This window comes from Ambystoma mexicanum, chromosome 8, assembly GCF_040938575.1.
Source record: "Ambystoma mexicanum isolate Mex_15411 chromosome 8, UKY_AmexF1_1, whole genome shotgun sequence".
NCBI lineage: Eukaryota > Metazoa > Chordata > Amphibia > Caudata > Ambystomatidae > Ambystoma > Ambystoma mexicanum.
In genome coordinates, this window is record NC_090929.1 from 618454070 (window position 1) to 618476746 (window position 22677).

Consider the following 22677-nt stretch of genomic DNA (forward strand, 5'->3'; position numbering starts at 1 on the left):
AGTGGAATGCTTGTTGGGACAAGCAACCCACCGACGGGCAGAGTCCTAGGACGAGGAAGGCGACCTGTGACAGCGCTTCCTGGAGTGCCTCGAAGAGGCAAAGGAATGGCGGGACCGACTCCCAGACCGAGAACCCCCGGACTCACAACGACGATGCGGAGAGTCGCCCCTCGAATCAGCCATTGAAAGACCAGTGGAACGCGACTTCCGAGGCTTGGCCACCTTACCGACAGGCAGCTTCTTCTTACGCTCCCGCAAGGCCTTTGATCTGAGCGATTGGCAGTCGACGCAGTCATCCGTATCGTGGTCCTCCCCGAGGCACCAGAGGCAAACGTCGTGCATGTCCGTCAGCGACATCTTGGACCCGCACACCCGACACTTCTTAAAACCGGACCGCAGGGTGGAAGAAGCCAAAGACATACAATATCGCAAAGAAGAAACAGGTTCGAAGAACCGAAAGAACAGTATTCAGTAGAACTGAGGCGCGCCGAGATCTCGGAAGCGAACACGTTCGCGGAAAAAAAGGAACTGAGGCTACGGGTGTCGTGCGTCCTATTTAGAACATCCGGTGACGTCGGCTCAACGGAGGCCCTCGAGGACAGCATATCGACGTCATCGACGCAGGACGCAGAAAGATTTTCCAAAGCAGCACAGCTGTGGTGATTACTGTCGTAGATATGGAATACGTCGGAGGACTCAATCCCCTCGAAGTAGAGAGCCACATGGTGCTGGCCACAGCCCAGGAGCTTGCATTACATTTTTTTTTTTAACTTTCTTTTTTGGTTTCTTTTTTAGAGGTCACAAGGGAGACCACAGAGGTCGCAAGGGAGACCTCAGAGGTCGCAGTTGCGACCTCTGGTGAACCCTAAATGATGTCCCGTCCCTGCCCCCCCGCTGGGTCAGCAGAGGAGCTGGGCCCAGCGGTAAGTGAATGGGAGGTCTGTCCGATTGGCTGAGCAGCTCGGAGAACCACAGTCTCGCTGGCCACCAAGTAGCTATCAGAATGATGCTGAGGTGACCAGATTCCTTTATCCTGCAGATCACCCTGTGTACCAGGGGTGTGGGTGGGAAGGCGTATGCAGTCATGTAGTTCCATTGTATCTGGAATGCATCGCCCAGGGAGCCAGAGCCCTGTCCCTGCCAGGAGGCGAACTGTTGGCATTTCCTGTTGTCCTGGGAGGCAAACAGATCCACTTGGAGCTGCCCCCAGCTGAGTAAGATCTCCTTCAGTACCAGATCATTCAATTGCCACTCGTAATTGTCTGCCCCCATTATGCTGAGCCTGTCTGCCTCCAGGCTGGATTCCCCCGGAGCTGGACGGCGGTGAGGTATATGTTCTCCACAGCCCATTCCCACATTCTGACAGCTAGGTTGCACAGTGAAGGGGATCTGGTACCCCCTCTGCTTGTTGACATAGTACATGCTGGTGGAGTTGTACGTCTGGATAAGTACTCTCTTGCCCTCTATTAGAGGGAGGAAGGCCTTGAGGGCCAGCCATATGTCCTTCAATTCTAGCTAGTTGATGTGGGACTCCTGTTTGTAGAAGTCCAGACTCCATGGACGCTGTGGCTGTCCAGTGTGTCTCCCCAGCCCTCTAGGGAGGAGTCCGTAGTGACGGTGACCTGAGGCAGAGGCTGCACGAATGGCTTGCCCCGACGCAGGTTGTAATCTGCAGAGCACCACATGAGGTCCGGGTGGAGAGATGTAGGAATATCGACTGCTTGGGAGCCCTTCTCCTGAATCCATGAGGCTGAGAAGTGCAGCTGTAATCTCCTCATCTTGTGTGGGGTACATCCAACAGGACCGCCGCCATAATACTCAGCAGGTGTCGAGTATTATCCGGCCGAGGTCACTCTCTTGTAGAGGAAGTGAGTAGTGGCTCTCTTGATAGCCGTGATCTTGTCCTCCGAGGGAAAGACTCTCTCAGAGATGGTATCCCAGATGAGTCCCAGGAAGGTCCGGCTCTGCGTGGGTTGCAACTGAGCCTTCTTGAGATGGATAGTAAACCCTAGGTCGTGGAGTGCGTTCATAAACGCGGAGGAGGTGTGGAGAACAGCCTCCCGAGTTGAAGCCCGGACAAGCCAGTCGTCCAGGTATGGGTAGACGTGGTGGCGCTAGGCCCTGAGGAAGGCTGCCACTGCATTCATTAACCTGCTAAATACCGTTAGGGCTGAGATGAGGCCGAATGGTAGCACCTTGTATTGGAAATGGCAGCCCATGATCCAAAACCGCAGAAAGGACCGATGTGGCTACCAAATAGGGACGTGTAGATACACGTCCTTCAGATCCAGGGAGCATGTTAGGGAGAATTCTCAGAAGTGTGTCAATTCCCTCTACCTTAGAGACCCCCAGCAACTTTGCTGGATTTTGAGGACTTGATGTTTTTTAACCTGGAGAGAGTGAGACTCTTTTTCCCACTCTCTCATGTATTTCAAAGTTATTTGTGTTTCTTTTGGTTGTGGAGTCTGACAAACTCCATAGGCATCATATTTTACATTGTGTCACATAGCACCTTCAGTGCAGTGACACAAGGAAGTCTCAGATTTCCCAAAGGTTTAAATACCTTTTCTCGGATAAACTATTGTTTTCCAGAGCAGGAAAAGTGAAATTGACTTTACTTAAATTTGTAACTTTCTAGACCCAGCACACACTATCTTACAATAGGGTGCTGGAGGGGTTACTTAGTATCCCCTTTGTATAGTTTCTCATGTAACATTTTTATGTCACCCTTTCCTCAATGAATGGCTGGTGGCAGTGGTTTTGGTTTAACTACCGTGGCGTGCATTTACCGCGGGCTGCGTTCGCAGCTGCAGTAAAACACCCAAGGGTGCAATTTATGTCGAAATGGCTCCGGTCTTCTTTTTTCACCATTTCTTTGTGGAAAGGTCCTTCTTGAGATTTACTCTGCGCGCCAAACCAGGGTTGGTCCCTTTTTTCATTTTGCCTTTGGTGGGATTCACTGGTGAAGCCTGCCTCTGGCTCCAGGGTGTCTGGCGGAGGCGGGAAGGGAGGTGCCCGGAACTCCCTGTGCTTCATCTCCTAGGAGACCCAAATGCACTCTGTGGGGATTGACCGGCTGATTGTCCGGCAAGGACCGCCACCCTGCTGGGTGATTGACAGCTAGGCTGGAATGAATGGGAGCAAGCTGCATAAAAGGCGAGGCCTTTTGGCTTGGAAGGCAGAGTTGACCACTGGACAAAGGAATCCAAAGAGAATGCCTGCTACATCTCCAGGACCGATGGTTTGGCCGGTGAAGCCCTGCTGCTGTGCTCAAACTCCAAATTCGTATAGACAGAGACGTCCCTGCAAGGACGACTTCTCCCTTTGAGTTGGTGGGACCAATCAACTCCATAGTAAGCCACCTGGACATCCTCTCAGAGCTGGTTGAATTTCCACAGATTTGCTGCTGGAAACCGAATAGCCAGGGAGAGGAACACCAGTTTGTGTGCGTTGCTTTTAAGCTGGCCCAGAGCTGCAGGAAGTTCCTCCGGACTCCCAGGAAGCAGGACTGACCGAGCCCGAGCCCCCTGAACAGAGTGCGGGACCCCAGATGCAAGGAAAGTCCATCTCAACAGCCAGGAACTGCGGTATTGCTATTTGTGGCAGTCGCAAGGAGCTGTAACACCGAAGTGCCACTTATTTGAAGATTGCCGGTTGCGAGCGGTGACCGTCCCATTGCGGTGCAGGAGTCCCCAGAAGTCCTCCCTCTTGTCCCCACGACTGAGGCCCAGGAACAGTGAGATCTGCAGAGCTGCACAGGAACAGAAGTCATCTGCTGCACTTTTTCTTCAACCTAAAGGTACTGTAAAGTCTAAGAACTTACCTCTTGTGTAGCCACTTGTCCTCGGAGACTTACTGGGCTGCATTTGTAGAGTTGCTATCAGCTTCTTTACCTCACAAGCCCAATTAGCTTGTGGCCCTACTTTGATTTCTTCTATTCTATCAAGACTTTTTAAACATTGGAAAATACTTTCTACTTACCTGCAAGAAGTGCTTCACTTCACCTTGACTTTTGTTAACATTGGCTGGCCTGGCTCCAGGAATGACTCCTCTCTCTTCTGCTTATGTGTTTTGCCTTCCTTCCAGGACAGGGTTAACTGACTTTGCATTGGGGGGGGGGGGTTGTTTTTAAAGTACTTACCTACTTAAGAATAACTGAATATTTGCTTTATTCTGAACTCTTCTCTTTAACACGACTGCTATGAATATTCTAAACGCAACAGTGATATATTGATGCCAACAGCACCCTAACTATTGAAGTCACCTGAGGGTGTAGGTAGGGCCTGTGTGACATTACAAATGGGTATTGGATGATTTAGAAAACTAAGAGTGTATTTTTGGAGTGCATTTGTGTTTTGCTTTATATTGCTCCCTTCTGAAGAAAACGTATTCTAACTGACTGATAAATGACCTTGTGTGCAAGAGTTTATTGGAATACTTGTCACTGTGAATCTCTGTGTTACTCCCCTACATCTCACATTGACCCCTCTTCAGATAAGCCTGGCTGCTCAACACACTACCAACCTGTGTAGTACAGACCTATACCGAAGGTTGGGCTCCTATTGCCAGGAGGTCAGGGTTGTTGTAGTGCACCCAAAGGGTACTGCATACAATCTTACCTAACAGAGCACATCCAGTCTCCCCTGTTCAGTGTCTCCGCAGAGTGCTGGCGTAACCATCTTGAATTGTTGTAGAGGAAGGGAGAGATTGAGGGTGGAGAGGTCCAACACAACACTCAGGCCAGCCTGGTTTTTCTTCTGTATGGGGACAATCCTGGAATAGAAGCCCAAACCTCGCTGGGAGGCTGGGACTTCTTCCACTGTCTGTCTTGACGATCGACCGGATCTCCGCCGACAGAGTTGCTGTCCTAATCAGTGGGAAAGGAGGGGAACAGTGAGGAGAGGAGAGGAGAGGAAAGGACCGGTAGGCGGTACCCTGTGGATACTACGGAGAGGACCCAGGGGTCTGAAAAGGTTTGGGGGCAAAATGACGCATTGAAGGTAAGCCTGCCCCTCACCGAAGACACATGGACCCGAAGGGGCGTGTCATGCCTTCTTTCCGTCTGAGGCTGTTGCGGAGGAGGGGGATTGGAAAAAGACCTTTCCCTTTGTTGTTTCCTCCGGTGCTGGCTCGGGAACGGTCAGGTTGTCTGGATCTCTGTTCTTGGAAGCCCCGTAACCCTCCAGACATTCGCCCCTTGTCGGAGCTTTGATGTGACTGGGTGTACGCCTTGGGCATGGCTTTTGTAAGAATAAAGACTTCGCTGTTTGCGAGCTGTTCTTTTTATCTAATTCTTCATCCGTGGTGGAGTGGAAGAGGTCACTACCCTCGAATGGTAGGTCCAATATGCAGTTATGGACGTCAGGGTTAAACTTAGTAGCCCAGAGCCAGGCTGTCCTTCTCATGTCTGTGGCAATGCAGATGGCCCAGCCAGAGGTATCGATGTGGGCCACTGTGTACTCCATGATGTCCTGCACTACCAGCCTGGCTTCTCCTAATCCCGCCTTGAAGCGAGCTTGGCTTTGTGCCAGAGGTTCCGGCAGGAAGTCTGCAATTTCCTGCCAGAGCCTTTGGTTAACAGCTGCCAGCATGGCATCAGCATTGGCTTGACGCAGGTGCAAGGAGCCATTGGGAGTACAGCTTTTTCCCGTACGCCTCCAAGATCATCTCCTCCTTGCCTAGCAGTGTCGAGGACGAAGTAGCTGATGACGACTGAGGCTTAGAGTAGAGTGATGGCGCAGCAATCATTGAAGAGTGCGGTTGAGGGTGTGTCAAAAGCAAGAGTGCATCCCCCACCATCTGCCTGTATTTGGCATCGAGGCGCTGATTGACAGGGTGGGCCGAGTGCGACTTGAGCCACCCCTTTTTGGCCAGGGCAACAAAATCCTTCTGCATCGGGGACCCTCTTGGTAGAGGGGTCATAGCGTGAGGACTTCTGCCAAGAACCCCTCCTCAGGTTGTTCGACCTCAGGCTGCGGAAGGCCCAAATATTCTACCAGCGTTGCAAGGTGTTCGTGGAAGGCCTTGGCTGAAGATGGCGTGTCAGGGTCCTCCTCCTCGCCTGTGTCCACCTGAGTGCTCGGAGGAAGCAGAACTGGTGGAGGAGTACAATATTTGAATTTGATTTTGAATCACCAAACAAACATAAATATAAGAATACAATATATCACCTGAACAACCGTCGCAAACACAACGGAGAAACACGTGTCAGGATAGTAATAAAGAGGGACATTGATAAAGAGAACTGTGTATATAATGCAACTAACAAGAAATGTATGATTGTACATACAAGTATAAACATTGGATTTGAACGAAGATAATTCAACAGGAGTGTGATAATTGAATGAAGTAAATTCAATGTAACTTGCAATAATTTAGAATGCAAAAAATAGAAAGAAATGATTTGAAACCTTGTTTACTTACAAACCTCAGTAATTTTTAAGTGCATGCGCAAGACAAGCTGAATCTACTACTATATACCTAATTTTCAGTCCCTGCACAGTCTCACGGCTACTCGCAGCAAGCACAGAGTTTGCATCCAATTTTAAAGACAAAGGAGAAGCGCCAAATGCTGCTAAGGCTGTAACTTCTTTCACATACCTGGTTGATACCAGTCCCACCTTGTGACTCATTCTTCCACCCCCCTCTGCTAGAGGAGGTATTGGACGAGTGGCCATCTTGTCTGGAGCGGTAGCCATTTTGTCGAGCTGCGTGCCACGGTCGTGGTGCCTGGCTCACTGGACCCAGCCCTGTCCAAGACGCTTGGTGTTGGAACATAAGGCCTATCCCGCACCTCAGGCCGAGACCTGGAAGGAATTTTGCCCTTGACAGAACTGCCGGTAGTGCTGCGTGAAGGCGCCCCCTCGGACATGATGCCGGTACTAGGGCGTTGCCCCTTGGAAGTAACCCCGGTAAAAGAACCTAGCGGTCCCTCAGCACTGGCACCAGAAGGATCCGGAGGCCTCTCGGCTGTGAGGCCAAGGCAGCGGAGACAAAGGGCGTGGGGATCGGATGTATGAAAGAGCCCCTCGCAGGCTGTACACCTGCTTAAGCCCGCTGACGTTGACATGGCCCGCGGAGGACCAAGTACCTAATTGAAAAAAAACAAAAAAAGTAGAAGAATATGGAGGGAAGAGCGTGTGGTATTACATGGCCAAAGCCAAAACCAGGAGCACTGGTGAATTTGGCCCGCTCTCGTTGATGCAGAAAAAGGGACTGAGGAGTGGCACCGGTGGGCGGAGTCAGGCGAGCGCATGCTCCCAGGCCCACGCCCCTGAATGCCTCTACATTTAAAGGGGAAGAAGATTTTTCTGGTGAAAAAAGGTTCAGTCTCCCGTCCCCCACGAGGGACACCCATACAACATGAAGGAAAGGGGACGGGATGTAAGAGTACCAGGTTATCACAGAGGCGATTGAGCAGGATGATATGGTTGACTGTGTCAAAAGCAGAAGAAAGATGGAGTAGGACGAGGACAAATGGGATATTAGAATCAAGGTTGGAGAGCAGATCTTCAAGGATGTTCAGGAGAGCAGTTTCCGTGTTTCTGGCAGCTCTGAAGCCAGACTGATGGTCATGGAGACAACCAACAATCGGTGTGAAGATTAAGCTGGGAGATGCCAGATTTTCCAGGAGTTTGCCCAGGAAAGGAGTGATAGAGATCGGGAGATAGTCGGGCAGGAGGGGTCGGCTGCGGGTTTCTTGAGAAGAGGGTGCACAAGAGTGCTTCAGAGGGGAGGGGAAGGCTCCAGAGGGGAAGGAGTGGTTGCAGAAATCGGCCAGAGCAGGAGCACGTATGTCAATGTGGTCCTTGATGCTTTTGGAGGAACGGGGACGAACCTGTTTTGACGAGACTTTCATAGATCTGACTTTTCGGGGGATAACAGAGGAAAAGATGACAAAGAGGGAGGAGAGGTGGCTGCAGGGGGGCCAGAAGTAGCGGAGAGAGAAGGGGGATGTTTATATGTATAACTTTTATAACATATGGCATTAGACATGGAGCTCCGCATATAGCGACCAACTACGATGGCGGGGGAAAGAAATCTGAAGGACCTCCACAAGTGAAGGACTATGGGTACAGTACACGCCACACAAGGGATAGTATTACAAATACCTGCAGTCAACGTCCCTTTTTGAATTTCGAAAACAAGTCATGCAATACTCTGCGACTACCACTAGATGTTGGCATATGCACAGCATGTGATTATAAGCAGATCCACAAGCCTCAAATATAAATCGCTCTCTCAGTTTTGTGTATTTTATACCTTGCAACACTGTCCTCTTGATAATTTCCTTTCTCATCCCAACTTTGACTGGCACTAGGATGAGTTTGATTACTCCCTTGGTAGCCTTTGTTATCCATACACCATTCACTTGTATGAGTATGTGTGGTCCCTTGGTAAACTTGGTTACTCTTCCAACATTCACTGGCACAAGTATAATTGCACCCCTGGGATAGACAGAACACACAGACACACGTGGAATTTCCTGACCCGGCAAGGCAGGAAAAAGACCAAACAACAATATGGCTGAAGAACAAGCTGAACTCTCATGGTGTGGCCATCTTAGGGCACTAGCCACGTTCAGTAGCCAGACGCAGTAAGCACAATGGGACACTAGAAATAACACAAAAATTGTAAAATTGTAATTGCTGCCACCATCTTTTCTTTAGGCACATATAAAAGTAAGCGAGCACTGAGGAGGGCTGTTCCTGCTGTTATTCGCCGTATTCTGGAGGTAGCCTGCCTTTGTTTCACGCCCCTACCCCTCACCTGCTGCTGCTTAAAAACTAAAGAGGGCAGCAAGATGGGCTGTTCCGGCTGTTATTTGCCATATTGTGGAGGAGGGAGCCTGACTTTGTTCCATGCCCCTGTCCCTCACCTGCTGCCATTTACAATCCGCTTCCGAAGCATGGCGGGCTGTTCCTGCTGTTCCTGCTGGGCCCTGGAATTGGGTCGCATGGACTGCAGCTCTATGAACATCTCCCCATTAGCGCTTCCTGGAGCGTTCTGGAGTTGAGCGATTCAAGGAAAAAGCCTCAAGGTGCATTAAACACTACTTACTATTCACTATTCATCATTGCACGGCCAATAGCCATATTTGGAGCGGTCTTGGAGCTGAAAAGTTGTTGAGGGACAGGGCTATGGACTAAGGGCTAAGGGCGCACTGTCGCTCCAGTTCCGCCCTTGCATTTTCACTTTGTTTTTGCTTGCACGGCCCTAGAGGGCCATTACATCAGTGGCGTCAGGGGGGCTAGGGTGGGGTTGTACACGCCTCTAATGGTTAGATGATCGAGGCGGGTGAGGAATGCACACCTGCCATTGCCTTAAATTCGGCATTTCCATTCGGCTGACAAGGTGAGGAGTTATGCCAAATGGAGGGCGGGGTGTTCATTTGAACCTGAACTGCATTCGAACTATGATCCTTTCCCAGGCCTCCCTATTACCCCCTCCCACACTATTGTAATAGCCACAGGTGTTGACAGAGAATACGCTGTTTCCCCCCCCCCCCCTTTACCACTACAAAGTCCACCCATGTTGGCTAAATCCAAGAGGAAAATATTGACTCAAGCGGAAATTGAAAAAAGGGGGTTTGCCAGTGTTACCCCCCGAACCAAAGCAGGGCGAGCCAAAACAGGCCCCAGGTACAACCACCAAGCCCTATAATGACAACAAGTGACGCATACAATCGGAAAAAAGATCAACTTGTTTCTGGGAAGTTTGATGGCCATAAAACTTCTGGTAGTTTTATTCCTCCCAGCAACTCTGCCCCTAGGGACATTGTAAGCAGGGAGCATTGGCCTATCCCCTAGGGAATGGTAAATGGGGTTATCCCACAGCCAGCACATTTGCAAGTGGAGCTATCGTTTGTGGCCAGCTCTGTCAAGGAGGAGAAGATCAGGTCAACGATAAAGAGGACATTTTAGATGTAACTGCTACCTCAGTTCCTGCCTTGCCCCCGGCCCCAGTTTCAGCCTCCGTGGCCTCAGATGCACTTTCCTCTACCTCCTTCAATTTCAAACTTAAGACCATGAGTTTATCCTCAAAAGCATGCCCTCAGAGATCACCCCAGAAACCCCCATCATTGGCTTACCCCAAAAGTCTGAGACCATTAATTCGACAGGTGCCAGTGATGTTAATCCCTCGATTATGGAGTATCCCCCCATTATAGAGGGAACACAAAGGAGAGGGGTTCCTCCCTCTAGGATGAGTCCCCCCCCTCACTCACTGAGAGACTGTTTACCATCTGATCGACCTGAGGGCAACACCTGTGGAAAAAGGGTGTTATATGTGTGTTGACGGTCCCAGCACTATAGCTCCTCCCCCGAGTCTGTCTCCACTAAAGCTATCGAGGACTCATCACCTCCAGGAGGTAAGTGTTCCCATGTTTGGACGGAAATAATGGCTTTGAAAGAACTGTTAATGTGCGTGTTACAAGACTGCAGAAGTTCACATGTAAGTGCTTGGGGGCGTGGGGATGGATCAGTCCATCATGAAGGGTAAGACTGGGATCACCTACCCAGCTGTGAAAAAGCATGGCATTATCAGAACAAAGGCCGTAACTCAATCTGACACAACTGCCATTAACATCAAACCTGTTGCTAAAACCAGATGAAATGGAGAAAGGGCCCCAGCAGCACGCTGCACCTGACATTTGTGCTGCCAGTAACATAATACAGCATGCATCAGCACATATGGCACGGCGGACTGATCAAGAGAGGGAGATTGACAAGATCACAAATTTACCCCAAGAAGAAAGACTGCGTGGTGGGGCGGTCAACGTAAAATGCAGAGTGGCCTCTGATGCTGGCAGACCCACATCCCACAGACCTTTAAAAAAAACAAAGATATGGCACGGAGGGTAGCAGCACGGCAAGGTCTCATAGGCTCCATGGGGGTAGGAGGGCATATTCTTGCATGGAGTCCGGAAAGCACTGGCACCCAATCTGAAAACCGGGAGTCCTTAACAAATGAGTGTACTCAATGGCTCAGAGAGGTCTATGGGCCTCATTACAACCCTGGCGTTGGACCATGGTGCTATTAGCACCATGGTCCATGCCGGATTCCGCCATGGTGGATGGCGGATTTACCGCCCCCATTCCAAGGTTGGCGGGGCGGTAAATCCCCATTCACCATGGCCCCTTCCCCATTCCCATATTTGGCCCATAGGGCTCAATGGGAATGGGGAAGGCGCTAATTACGGCACCGTAAATTACGGTGCCGTAATTAGCACCAAGGTCCCTTAGCGGGTTGGACTTTAACGCCTGCAAAAAGCAGGCGTTAAAGTGTGAATCCGGCGTTAAGGGTTTAACGGCGCTGCAGCCTTTTACGGTGGCGTTAACCCCTTAACGCCAGGGTTGTAATGAGGCCCTATGGGTGCTATTCCTTAATCAGAGAGGACATTGAATGCTGCAGTAGAATTCGATTTGTATCAAGGTGAGTGACACTACTGACTGTTCGGATTGACCTGAGGGAGCATGGAATGGCTCTGCGCTTACTGGGGATTGGGAAGAGAAGTGGTCACTTATCTAGCAGTTCTATTAAAATCAGCGCATTCATCGGCCAACAGCAGCCGCAGAGATGTGCTAGCTAGCACATGTGCGCCGGTCCCCCCAGTAAGGCTAATAAAGGGAGTTGAGCCCAACCAATTATCCCATAGGAGCTTGTTCTTAATCCCCCCTCAACCCCTGACCAAGCAGAGACCCAGTACTCAACTTGGGCCAACGAACGGATGTTCAAGCCCGGAGAAACGCTGTGGTGAAGAGGAGGCTGAAACATCAACACCTCCGAGCCGCTCCATGACTCTAGAGGATTCGCAAGAAAGCCAAGGATTTCAGGCTGCGGAGCTCAGGCAATGCTGCCGCACAAGTAACAAGTTGGCTCTGCCCCCGCACCTCAAGAGGAAGGCACATGGCACACTGGCAGTATCTCCTCACCCCTGACCAGCAGGAAGGTCTGAGATCAGCGGATATACCCATATCCCGGGACCTGCAGAGCCGGTGAAAGGGGTGAGTGATGAGCTCCACCTGCCAGTAACATGCCGGAAAGACTTAAGGAGCAGTGCCTGGCCACAAGCATTCACACCCCATACAGCTACACCTGAGCATGAAGTGGGTGGAGAGGGACCGGAGGCACACAGGAGAGGCAACCAGAGACCCCCACCGAAGGACACAGTGATCTTCGGGGAGGGCCCCCGCCGCGTACACGTACCCCCCTGGACCCCAAACAGGATAGGACCCTTGTGCAAGGCCCCAAGGGGCCTGAACTATACTTCGCTCCGGAGGGCAATCCCAGGGGGAAGGCAGGAGAGCCCCTCCCCATCCCCCGGGAAGAAACAATAGAGCAGGAAGACCCCAGGTGGGCAGCGCCCCACCCCGGGAGTGCAGAGAGGGCCCAGGAGGGTGAAGAGGTCCCCATAGGGCATACCCAACTTACCCTGGCTCACGTGGTGGCAGTAACTTCAGCTCTGGGCACCACAACCTCCAAAAGAGGTGGTTGCTCAAGCTCCTCGGTGTTCGCCCTGCAACTCTGGAACTCCCTACCGCTGAACATCAAGTCTGCCGCCTCATTCCACATGTTCAGGAAACTAGCCATTGGTTGGCTTTTGGACAAACAGTAAAGTAATCCTTAGCCCGACCAAGACCACGTTTACTGTATATATTGTACATACTATTCAAATGTTTTAATAGTTTACCCTAATTTACACTGACTGTATATATTGTATATTACCTCTACATATTGTATAACTGTAAATTGTACATATACTATGCCCTATGTAACTTGTCTTTAAGCGCCCTCTTACTCCAGGGTCTGATGCGCTATATAAATAAAATAAACAAACAACCAACCAACCACAGAGCCCCCTGAACTCAATCAGAATCCAGCTGGGGTTGGCACGGCACACAGGCAAACTTGACGCAGACCCCTGGGGAGGACGGGGAGTGCTTAGAGAGAGGAGCCCGATCCCATACCTGGTGGTCCTTGGTGACAATGAACAGATACCAGCAGCAGTACGGTAGGCCCCAATGAGGAAAAGAGCAGGTGCCCGCCCCCCCCCCATTCCAACACTCCAAATCCGCCCAAGGGTCAGAGATCCTAGCAGTAAACCCACCCAGGCGAGACCTGGAAAGGGAAGCTCACTACACCAGCTTAAAAGCCAGCTGGTCCAGGGGCAATACCATCAGCACACGCATGAGCTGGGCGGCCCTAATTCAGAAATTCCAGTGCAACCCAGCACTCAGGCCAACAACAGAACAGCTGCCTCCGGCGAATACAATCATGGCAGATGACGTGTTATCTATGAGTCGGGACATGGCAGCGATTTTGAAGGAACTGAAAAGATTCAGATCCGACATCACACAAAAACTGGACGGTCTGGACAAAAAAGGTGGTCGATATGGATGACCGGATTCAAGGACTAGAGGCAAACCAGTCACCAGGGGACGTTCTGGAAACTCAATTTGATACGAGGAGCTCTGAGTTGGAAAGAAGGGAAGAAGAATGGGTCAAAAATGGATGATTTTGAGAACAGGGAATGACTAAACAATCTCCGCTTTTTTGGGTTCCCTGAAAAAGAAGGCAAAACGCAGACATCATTCAGGAAATTAATGGCATTGTCAAAAAGTTGTTTAACGATGAGAACAGCACATAACCCACCATTGACAGAGTTCATACAGCCAGAGGAGGACCTTGAGGACCTCAATCAATACTGGCAAGGTTCCACTACTATCCAGAGAAATCAAAGATCCTAGAAAAGGCCAGGATAGCGGGCCCTATAGAATGGGGAGACTGCAGGATCAGCATTTACCAGGACCTGTCCTCCTTCACCTTGTCCAGATGCCGTCTGTGGTCCTCTGACGAAATGGCTCAATGCAAAAGGAACTTGTTACAGATGGGGATTTCCCTCCTCCCTTAATTTCGAATTTGAGGGATACAAATACAATCTGATAACCGAAGATGACATTGGCAGGGTATTGCAGGAACTAATGGGAGAGTTCTCTCAGAATGCGAATGCCCTGGAACCAAGGGACGCACAGGGGAAGCACCGGAGGACAGAGAAACCCAGCGACAAGCGATGCATCAGGGGATACCGTAAATTCAAGAAGATGAATCCACCTTCCCCAGCACAGTCTTGAGAAGAAATACGTCAATGCAAGAAGAGCATCCTTGTGGAGCCCATGCTGTACGTAGATTTAAACATGGAGCAAGCAAGTCCAGGCGGGAGGGGGATACTCACCACCACCCATACCTATCTCCATTCTGGAGGGGGAGACCAGACTATGGTGGAAATGCAAAGGATGGTGAGATTGGTGACAATAAGACACATTGGGCCTCATTAGACGGTAGGCGCTAAGGGATTACCGGCACCGTTAAGGTCACCGGTGCCGGTAATCCCTTAGCGGGTCCCGTCCTTAACGTGTGGTCTGACCAGACATTAAGGACAGGACCCGCTGAGGGACTTCAGAGCTAATAACGGTACCACAAATTGTGGTACCGCTATTAGCTCCTTCCCCATTCCCATTGAGCCCCATTGGGGCACAATGGGAATGGGGAATGGTATTTGGAATGGGGATTTACCGGGTCCTCCAGGGTTGGAATGACCCGGTAAATCCTCATACCGCCTACCCGGACCCGGTATGCGGTAAGGGAGTAGCCATGCCGGTAATAGCGGCATGGTTACCTCCTACCGTGTAATGAGGCCCATTCTGTTGTTGGGGGATGGGGGAATACGGGGGGGTACATAAAAAGACATACTTTTTATAGGTTTTATGAGCTAATTTTGAGGGGGGGGGGCTAAAAGGAAAGTCATTGAGGGGATAAAAATGCCAGAGAACGCTGGGAGTCTGGTGGCATGGACCAAGGATGGCGACCATTTCAGCTGCGGCCCAGACACGCTCAAAAAGGGGAGGAAGAGGGGAAAGTTGAAGTTGTTGTGGTCGCTCTGGGGGCAAAGGGGGTTGCTTTTTATAGTTTCAAATAACACAACACAGGGGGTGCACCAAATACCAGCAATAACACGGGAAAACAGACAGCTCGGTAACCGGGGAGTTACAAACCCAGAGAGCTATACGGAGACCATACGAAACTCCACATGCAGAACATGATCTTCGGGCTGTCTTTAGGCCCACTGAACGTTAGAGGTCTTAACTCCCCCAACAAAGAGATACCTAACGATCTGGGAATTCACTTGTCTTAAGTTGGACGTTATGGTTTTGGAGGAGACCCACTGGAGAAGGGGAGATGAGCCAGCCAGGAAAGCAAGGGCTATTGAAAAGATTTTCCATGCCTTGTGCAAGTCTAAAAAGAGGGGTAGCAGTGGTGATCACGAATATACTAGGCTTCACCAAACTCTCTACCATAAGAGACCCAGAGGGCTGCTATATACTTGTTAGGGAGCTGATTAAAGACCAAAAGGTCTCCTTGATTTCAACCTACGGCCCAAATGAAGGCCAAGAAATTACTGGGAGGAAGTGAAAGGAAAAATCCAAACCTTCGTAGAAGGGCACTTATTATTGGAGGGGACTTCAACATGGTACTTGGCCCAGAAGTAGACAGGCAGGGGGCAACCCCGTCTAGGGGATCTCGCACACGGAGGACGATGGCCTGACACTTTGCCCAAATAAATAACGAACTGGGGGTGGTGGACGCCATGGCCCAGAAGGGGGTAGCTGTCCCATCGCATATGTTTCACTCAAAAGTCCATAACACCAACTCTAGGATAGACTATGTGCTTCTAGATTCAGCCCTACTACACAAGGCGTCAGCATCAACCACTGAACCAGTCCCATGGTCTGACCGTGACTTACTTAGGGTTAAATTGGGAGAGTAGAACTCTGAGCAAAGAAAGGGGAAGTGGATGTTTAACGACCTACTGTTGAAAGATAAAGTTGTAGGCCATGGCTTGTTAAAATCGATAAAGGAATTCGTCCAGTTCAATGATAATGGGGAGGTGAAGCAGACGACAGTTTGGGAGGCATTTAAGGCTACTTTACGACAAAGAAAAGGGAGAGAGAAAGAGGAGAAGAACCGGAGAAGCAAAACAGAGGCACTAAAACTGAAGGGGAAGCCAAAATCACAAGTACACCCAGAGAATTTGGCCGAAGTACAAAAATACAGCACGCGATTGAAGGACCTCCCCCTGTAAATATATGGAAAAGGGAGACTGTGCCGACAAAATACTAGCATGGAATCTGCGGGCGCAGAGAAACTCCAAGAGAGTAGGGTCCATTCATCAGACCGACTCAAATAGCAGAGAAGTCCCATAAATACTGAGGCCCTCTACTCAGTGGAATAAATGGGGGACGGAGCAAAGATAGACTAGTTCATCAACTCCCTCCTGATACCCGGCATCTCCTAAGAACAGGCAGGTACACTTGAGGCCCCATTCACAGCTGACAAAATCAGCGCTTCTATATGGAAGATGAAATCGGGACCATCTCCAGGGGTGGACGGCTTCTCAGTCCATTTCTTTAAAACATTCAGTTCGGCACTAGCGCCCTTCCTGGTGAAGCTATTTAACCAGGTACTGGAACCAGGTGTCCTACCAGACTCCTTACGAAGGGCCCTGATAGTGGGTCTCCCTAAAAAAAGGTAGGGACCCAACTCAGTACCAATCATACAGGCCCATCTCTCTATTGAACGCAGATACAAAACGTTTTGCAAAAATGCTAAGTGTCGGATTGGAATCGCTTATGCCCTTGTTGGTACATAGAGATCAAGTCGGCTTTATTATGGGACGCCAGGGAGCAGATATTTGTAAAACAATAGATTTAATACACCTAGCACAAGAACAAAATGTAGACGGCTTCCTGGTCTCGATCGATTCGGAAAAAGCCTTCGATATGGTGGAGTGGGGGTACATGTGGAAGGTGCTTGAGGCAACGGGCCTGGGCTCAAACTACCGTAAATGGATTGCCACACTGTACATGGGACCAACAGCAAGGGTGCTAGTAAATGGTACAATATCACACCTGCTTCTCTTAACCAGGGGAACTATTCAGGGCTGCCCCTTATCCCCTCTCCTATATTCTTTCTCCATGGAAACCCTGGCAAGAGCGGTCAGGAACAATCCAGAAATCGGGGTGATTGGGTGCAGAGCGACCGAGTTTAAACTATCAGTGTTCCCAGACGATATACTATGCTACCTTTCGGAGGTGTGTCAATGCCTCCCCAAACTGCTCGACCAAATTAACACCTTTGGGGAATTCTCGGCCCTAAAAATTAATAACACAAAGTCCAGTATTATGCCATTACAGCCGTTCCACACCCAGGGGATAGCACAGGAAAGGTTATGAGGGATGAGGCTGGAAGACAAGGAAATAACATACATAAGGATATGTATCCCCAGCGACCTGAACCGACTGGTGGAAGCCAATTTCACCCCCACCGTGACTAAACTTTGAGCGGACCTCTCTCGCTGGGCACCCATGACCCTCTCATGGTATGGCAGGATAACCCCAATCAAAATGATGGTCCTCCCGCTATTACTATATCTATTCAAAGCGCTCCCCACTCACATTCCAGACAACTTCTTCGAGAGACAACTCTATGAACTCCTGTTTCATTTGGCAGGGTGTAAAGACCCAGAATCAAAAGAATCACACTTACTTTTCCCAGATACTTTGGAGGCTTTGCCCTGTCGGATTTCTATTTATACTACAAAGCCACCTAACTGTGCATTCTATTAGAGCACACAAGGGATGAGATGGACACATTCTGGTCTTACCTGGAGGACATGTATGCTCCCCATGGCAAAGCTAGGGTCCTGCTGTGGGCTACGACCAAATCAATTCCAACAACCCTCAGGGGGCACCCAGTTCTCGGGGTAATATGGACACTGTGGACGATTAATGGGCGAAACACGACCATATCCTCCTGGCCTTCTCCCCCGAGTTCACTATGGGGCCCACCAATAGAGCCTTGTAAAAAAGGATTTAAAAATGCACAAAGGTGGTCGTACATGGGTCTGGAGAGGGCGGAACAACTTTTCCAAAAGAGACGGTTTTTAAACATCGAAATGCAGAGGGATGTGCTGGGGGAGGAGGAGGTGACGGTGTTCGATTACCTAAGGCTGAAGGGCATCTGTACAGACCCAAGAATCCTTCCCAAACTATCCCATCCACGAACTCCCTTTGAACGAGTTCAGTGTCTGTAACGCTCACCTGGTATCCACGGGGACGTCACTCAGCCTGTTCTGACCTCTTACGATCTCAAACCCTTCCCTGGAGGCTATTAGACTGGAGACTGAGCCTGAAACACAGGATTGGTAGAGTTTAACTCCCTATTGTCTCTGTGTGCTTGAACCCTTTCTTCCCCGGGGTCCAACCCTTCCCTTTGATCCACAGCTCACCTTGTTTTCTTGGATAGTGTGCTCTCCGTCCTGCTTTCAGCGCAGGGGCGCGTTGATTGATGGAGGCTCGTTGCTGCCTAGTCACTTCACTGGCAAGAGTCCGACAGGTAAGTATGAGTCTTTTTAACAGTTCTCTACCTTCGTTCCTTTCCTTCCTTAGATGATGGCCGGCATGCGGGGATGGCGGCGTGCTGCTGATATGAGTAGCGCTGAAGGTGAGTGAGAGCGCGATGCACCACTTTCGTATTTGCATTGAACCGAGTTCTTTTTCTGTGTCTTTTAGGTGCCGCGACGTTTTCAGCGTGGATGCCAGTTATGAAGAACAAATGAGGTGGGTAAGCGCGGTATGCGGCGCCTCTAGATGTTTCCACGCTAACCTGGAGTGTCCTTTCCCTCTTGCAGATGGATGAGAAGTTCCGGAGACAGAGTTCCCCCAGAGCGGCTGGGATTCATGTAAGCGTTTGAAGCTCGTACAGTATTTAAAAATAAGCGAAGATTTGCAGAATGCTTACTAATGCCCTTTTTCTGTTCTTTTACCTTTTCCTTAGGAAGCGGCGTGCCGGGATGGGAATGACACCGCTGAAGATGCCTGCAGAACAGAAGGAGCGATGAATGATGGGCAGAAGCGCCGCAAGGTAAGGCTGTTCCCAACGGTGTTCTTGTTCTTGCAGGAGCTGAGCGCAGAAGAAAGATGCAGGCCTACTGGAGACTGATCCCAACACGGTGAGTGTCACGCTGCAGGTGTAGAAAACACAAGGCATGATTCTCAGCCTGGTTGTGGCTTAAATCGTCTGAGTATCCCAGGTGTCTCTGGGCTGAACCACACCCAAAAGACTAGACCGCACATGCAGTTCTGGGAACCGAAATATGTGGGGGCATCCATCTTGTCCCCATCAATGCACTACAAGTCCAATCCCCAATGTTATCCTATGGGAGTGAGTGAGTCTGGTGCCACAAGCGCCAAGTCTGACTCCAAGTGGGTCTTTGGAGGGATGGAGAGGCCCTTGAGGGCCATGTAGGTGATTGTGGCCTGGCTCCAGCCTGACATCTTGGAGGGCTGGGGACATGAGGGGCAGGAATCATGACAGCGACTCAACCACCAGCAGGGGAATTGTATCCAAACTATATAGAGTGCTGATTATGGCAAGCCTGGCAGCGAGACAACATTTTAAGCAAGTGTGGGAGGCGGAGACCGGGGGGGAAATAACTGAAGAAACATGGGACCAGGTCTACCGAATTATGTTTCATGGGAACCTGTTCACGGTGACAATGGAGCATAATTTTAAAATGTTACATGGCTGGTCATTCAGAAATTGTCCAAAATGTATGCTGGGGTCTCCCCCCTCTGTCCCAGGGAATGTGGGGAGCGGGGCATAACATACCACATGTGGTGGTCATGTCCCAGAATCCAGATCTACTGATTGGAAGCCCTTAGTTGGATGAAAGAGGTGGTGGGTTTGGCTTTTACCCAAGACCCACTACAAATGTTATTTGGGGTACCAGAGGGATCCAGGGACGAAAGTAGGTTCCCACGAATCAGTGAGGTGATGCTGAGCGGTCCGGGTGGCAATAGCACTCTTAGGCAAAGTTTGTATGCAGTACCCTTTGGGACCACTACACACAACTAGGACTACAGGTGTAAGCAAACCAACCTTTGGTATAAGTCCATACTACACAGTTTTAGTACCGGAGTGGAGCAGCCAGGCTTATCTCAAGAGGGGAATGTGAGCAGTAATGATGTTACACAGAGGTCTACGATCACAAGTGTTCAAGTAAACTCTTACACTCAAGGTTTCTTTGATAATTATTTATTCATTTGTCAGTTATAAAACATTCATAAGAAGGAGGCAATATAATCACACACAAATATACTTCAATACTATTTCAGAATACTTTTCAACATGAGTAAAAGGCAAAGATTATTAGAACATGAAAGGTTACAATTATTCTTAGACAGTGCAGCACTCTGAGGAAGATGCAACCAGCTCCGAGAATGGTATCCAGGTGGCTTACTGTTGAGTTGATTGGTCCCACCAACTCAAAGGGAGAAGTCGTCCTTGCAGGGCTTCTCTGGCGAGGTGAACTTGGCGATTCGGACCTGCAGCAGGGCTTCACCAGGCAAACCAACAGTCCAGGAGTTGCAGCAGCCGCCCTCTTCAAGCTGGTCTTCGATTCTTTCGTTCCAGTAGTCGACTCTGCTTTCCAAGCCAGGAGACTCGCCTTTATTCAGTTCTCTACCATTCATTCCAGCCTAGCTGTTACTCACCCAGCAGGGTGGCTGTCCTTGCTGGAACAGTGAGCCAGCCAATCACCACAGAGTGCATTTGGGTCACCTAGGAGACTAAGCACACAGAGTTTCAGGCACCTCCCTCACTTCCTGCCCACCACAGACACTCTGGCGCCAGAGGCGGTCTTCAATCCTGAAGCCCGCCAAAGGCGAATGAACAAAGAGACCAAACCTGATTTGACACGCAGAGCAAAACTCTAGAAGGACCTTTCCACAAAGAAATGGTGAAAAAAAAGACAACCGGGACATGTTTTTACAAAGGGGGCTCAGACGCCATCTTGAAAAATATGGCTTGCGTGATTTAACGCTACCGGCGCTCGCGGTCGGGAAAAATCATGGTAGTTTGTTGTAAAACCACTGCCACCAGCTATTCTGAGAGGAAAGTGTAGCATTTGACTGCTACAAGAGTATCTAGACACAGGGGATACTAAGTAACCCCTCCAGCACTCTATTGTAAGATAGGGTGTGCTGGGTCTAGGAATTTAAAAGACTAATAAAGTCAATTTCACTTGACTTACTCTGGGAAACGGTAGTTTATCCCAGAGAAGGTATTTAAACCTTGGGAACGCCTGAAAAAGTTTCCCTGTGCCACTGCACGGAGGGTGCTGGGTCACAAATGAAAAGATGATGCCTATTGAGTTGGTTAGACTCCATAACCAAAAGAAACGAGAGTAAAACACATTTCAAAACACATGAGTGGGAAAAAGGGTCACCATCTCTCCAGGTAAAAAAAAAAAAGTCCTCAAAATCCAGCAAAGTTGTTGGGGGTCTCCAAGGTGAAGGGAATTAGCACATTTTTGAGAATTCTCCCTAACAAGCACAAAAGTGGAATTGCTCAGCCATCCCCTCCAAAGCAGACTGGTCCCTCAAACTCCGGGACATTTTCATTTTGGAAAAGCTCACTGCAATGGTAAATGACAATATGGACTCCTTCGACATACAATGGGGAATGCTAATTCTACATTGGGGTAATAGTGATCCATAAAGCGGTACCTTACACAGCCACATGGGTCACCTAGCCACTCAGGAAAGGGAACACAGAGCACAAGCCTGGAGACCGGCAAGGGGAAGGGGGGCATCTGGCCTCCCCTTAAGAACGCAAAGGGAGTCTTGTGAGCCTAAAAGACGACAATTTGCATGACCGGAATGCCGGTCTCAATGCTGTAAACAATGTTAACGTGACAAATGCGAATATCCTGTGGTGTTTAAAGTTTGTTGGTAAGGGAGAGGGTGGGGGTTGGGGGTTAAAGGAACAAACTGTTACTGAAAATGTTCTTATCATTGTAAAATGTTCCTCATGCAATAAGTTTTTATTAAAAAAAAAGTATCAAAAATAATAATCAGTGCATTCGTCCACTAGGTTAACTCCACTTCCACAGGATCTATGTCGCAGCGGCTGCCGTAATCTGGGGCAAATGCAGTCCCATTGGGGGAAGTCTGAAGGGAGTTATCAATAGGGGTGGGATGGCTGAACACTGGGTTATGCTAGCTGTCCCGAATTGTCCCCTTCAACTAGGCCATCCGTGGGGATGCAACCTTGACAGTTGCTGTTATCTGACTAGGGGTCTGGTGGCCAGTCCTGATGTTTATGAGAATTGTTTTATGTTTATGTGATAATGTATGTATTTACTTTGATGGACTCGGTTGTGTTGGTGTTGATAATATTTATCAAAAATCCCAAGTGTCCTGCACTGCATTGTAAGATGCTGGGTGCAATGCTAAAACATTACAAAAAAGGTAAAAGGTAAAGTGACAAAAGGGAAACAGTTTCCCGGTACTATTAGCCTGAAGGACTGAACAGTTTCCACATAACAAAATTAGCAAAAGGCCAGGGGAGTGAAGCTAAATGGTTCACTTCCTTGTAAAAGGAAAAGCAAAAGGTTTGGGGACCCATCCAACTATGGAGGGAAGGTTGCTAAATGAAATCTTTCCTAACAGTTGTCTTGAAGGGACAGAGATACCCCTTAATCCATGCAGTGATACAGTGAAACTGATCATGCCTGCGGGTGTACTTTCTCCGCCCAATGGTACGATAAGCGAGAAC

The 22677-nt window shown here is 49.5% G+C and overlaps 1 protein-coding gene across 2 annotated transcripts in view; it reads right to left on the reverse strand.

The window, feature by feature from the left end:
* Positions 1 to 22677, reverse strand: part of PLEKHM2 (pleckstrin homology and RUN domain containing M2) — a 775621-nt gene that overhangs the window by 72387 nt on the left and 680557 nt on the right. The window lies entirely within an intron of this gene.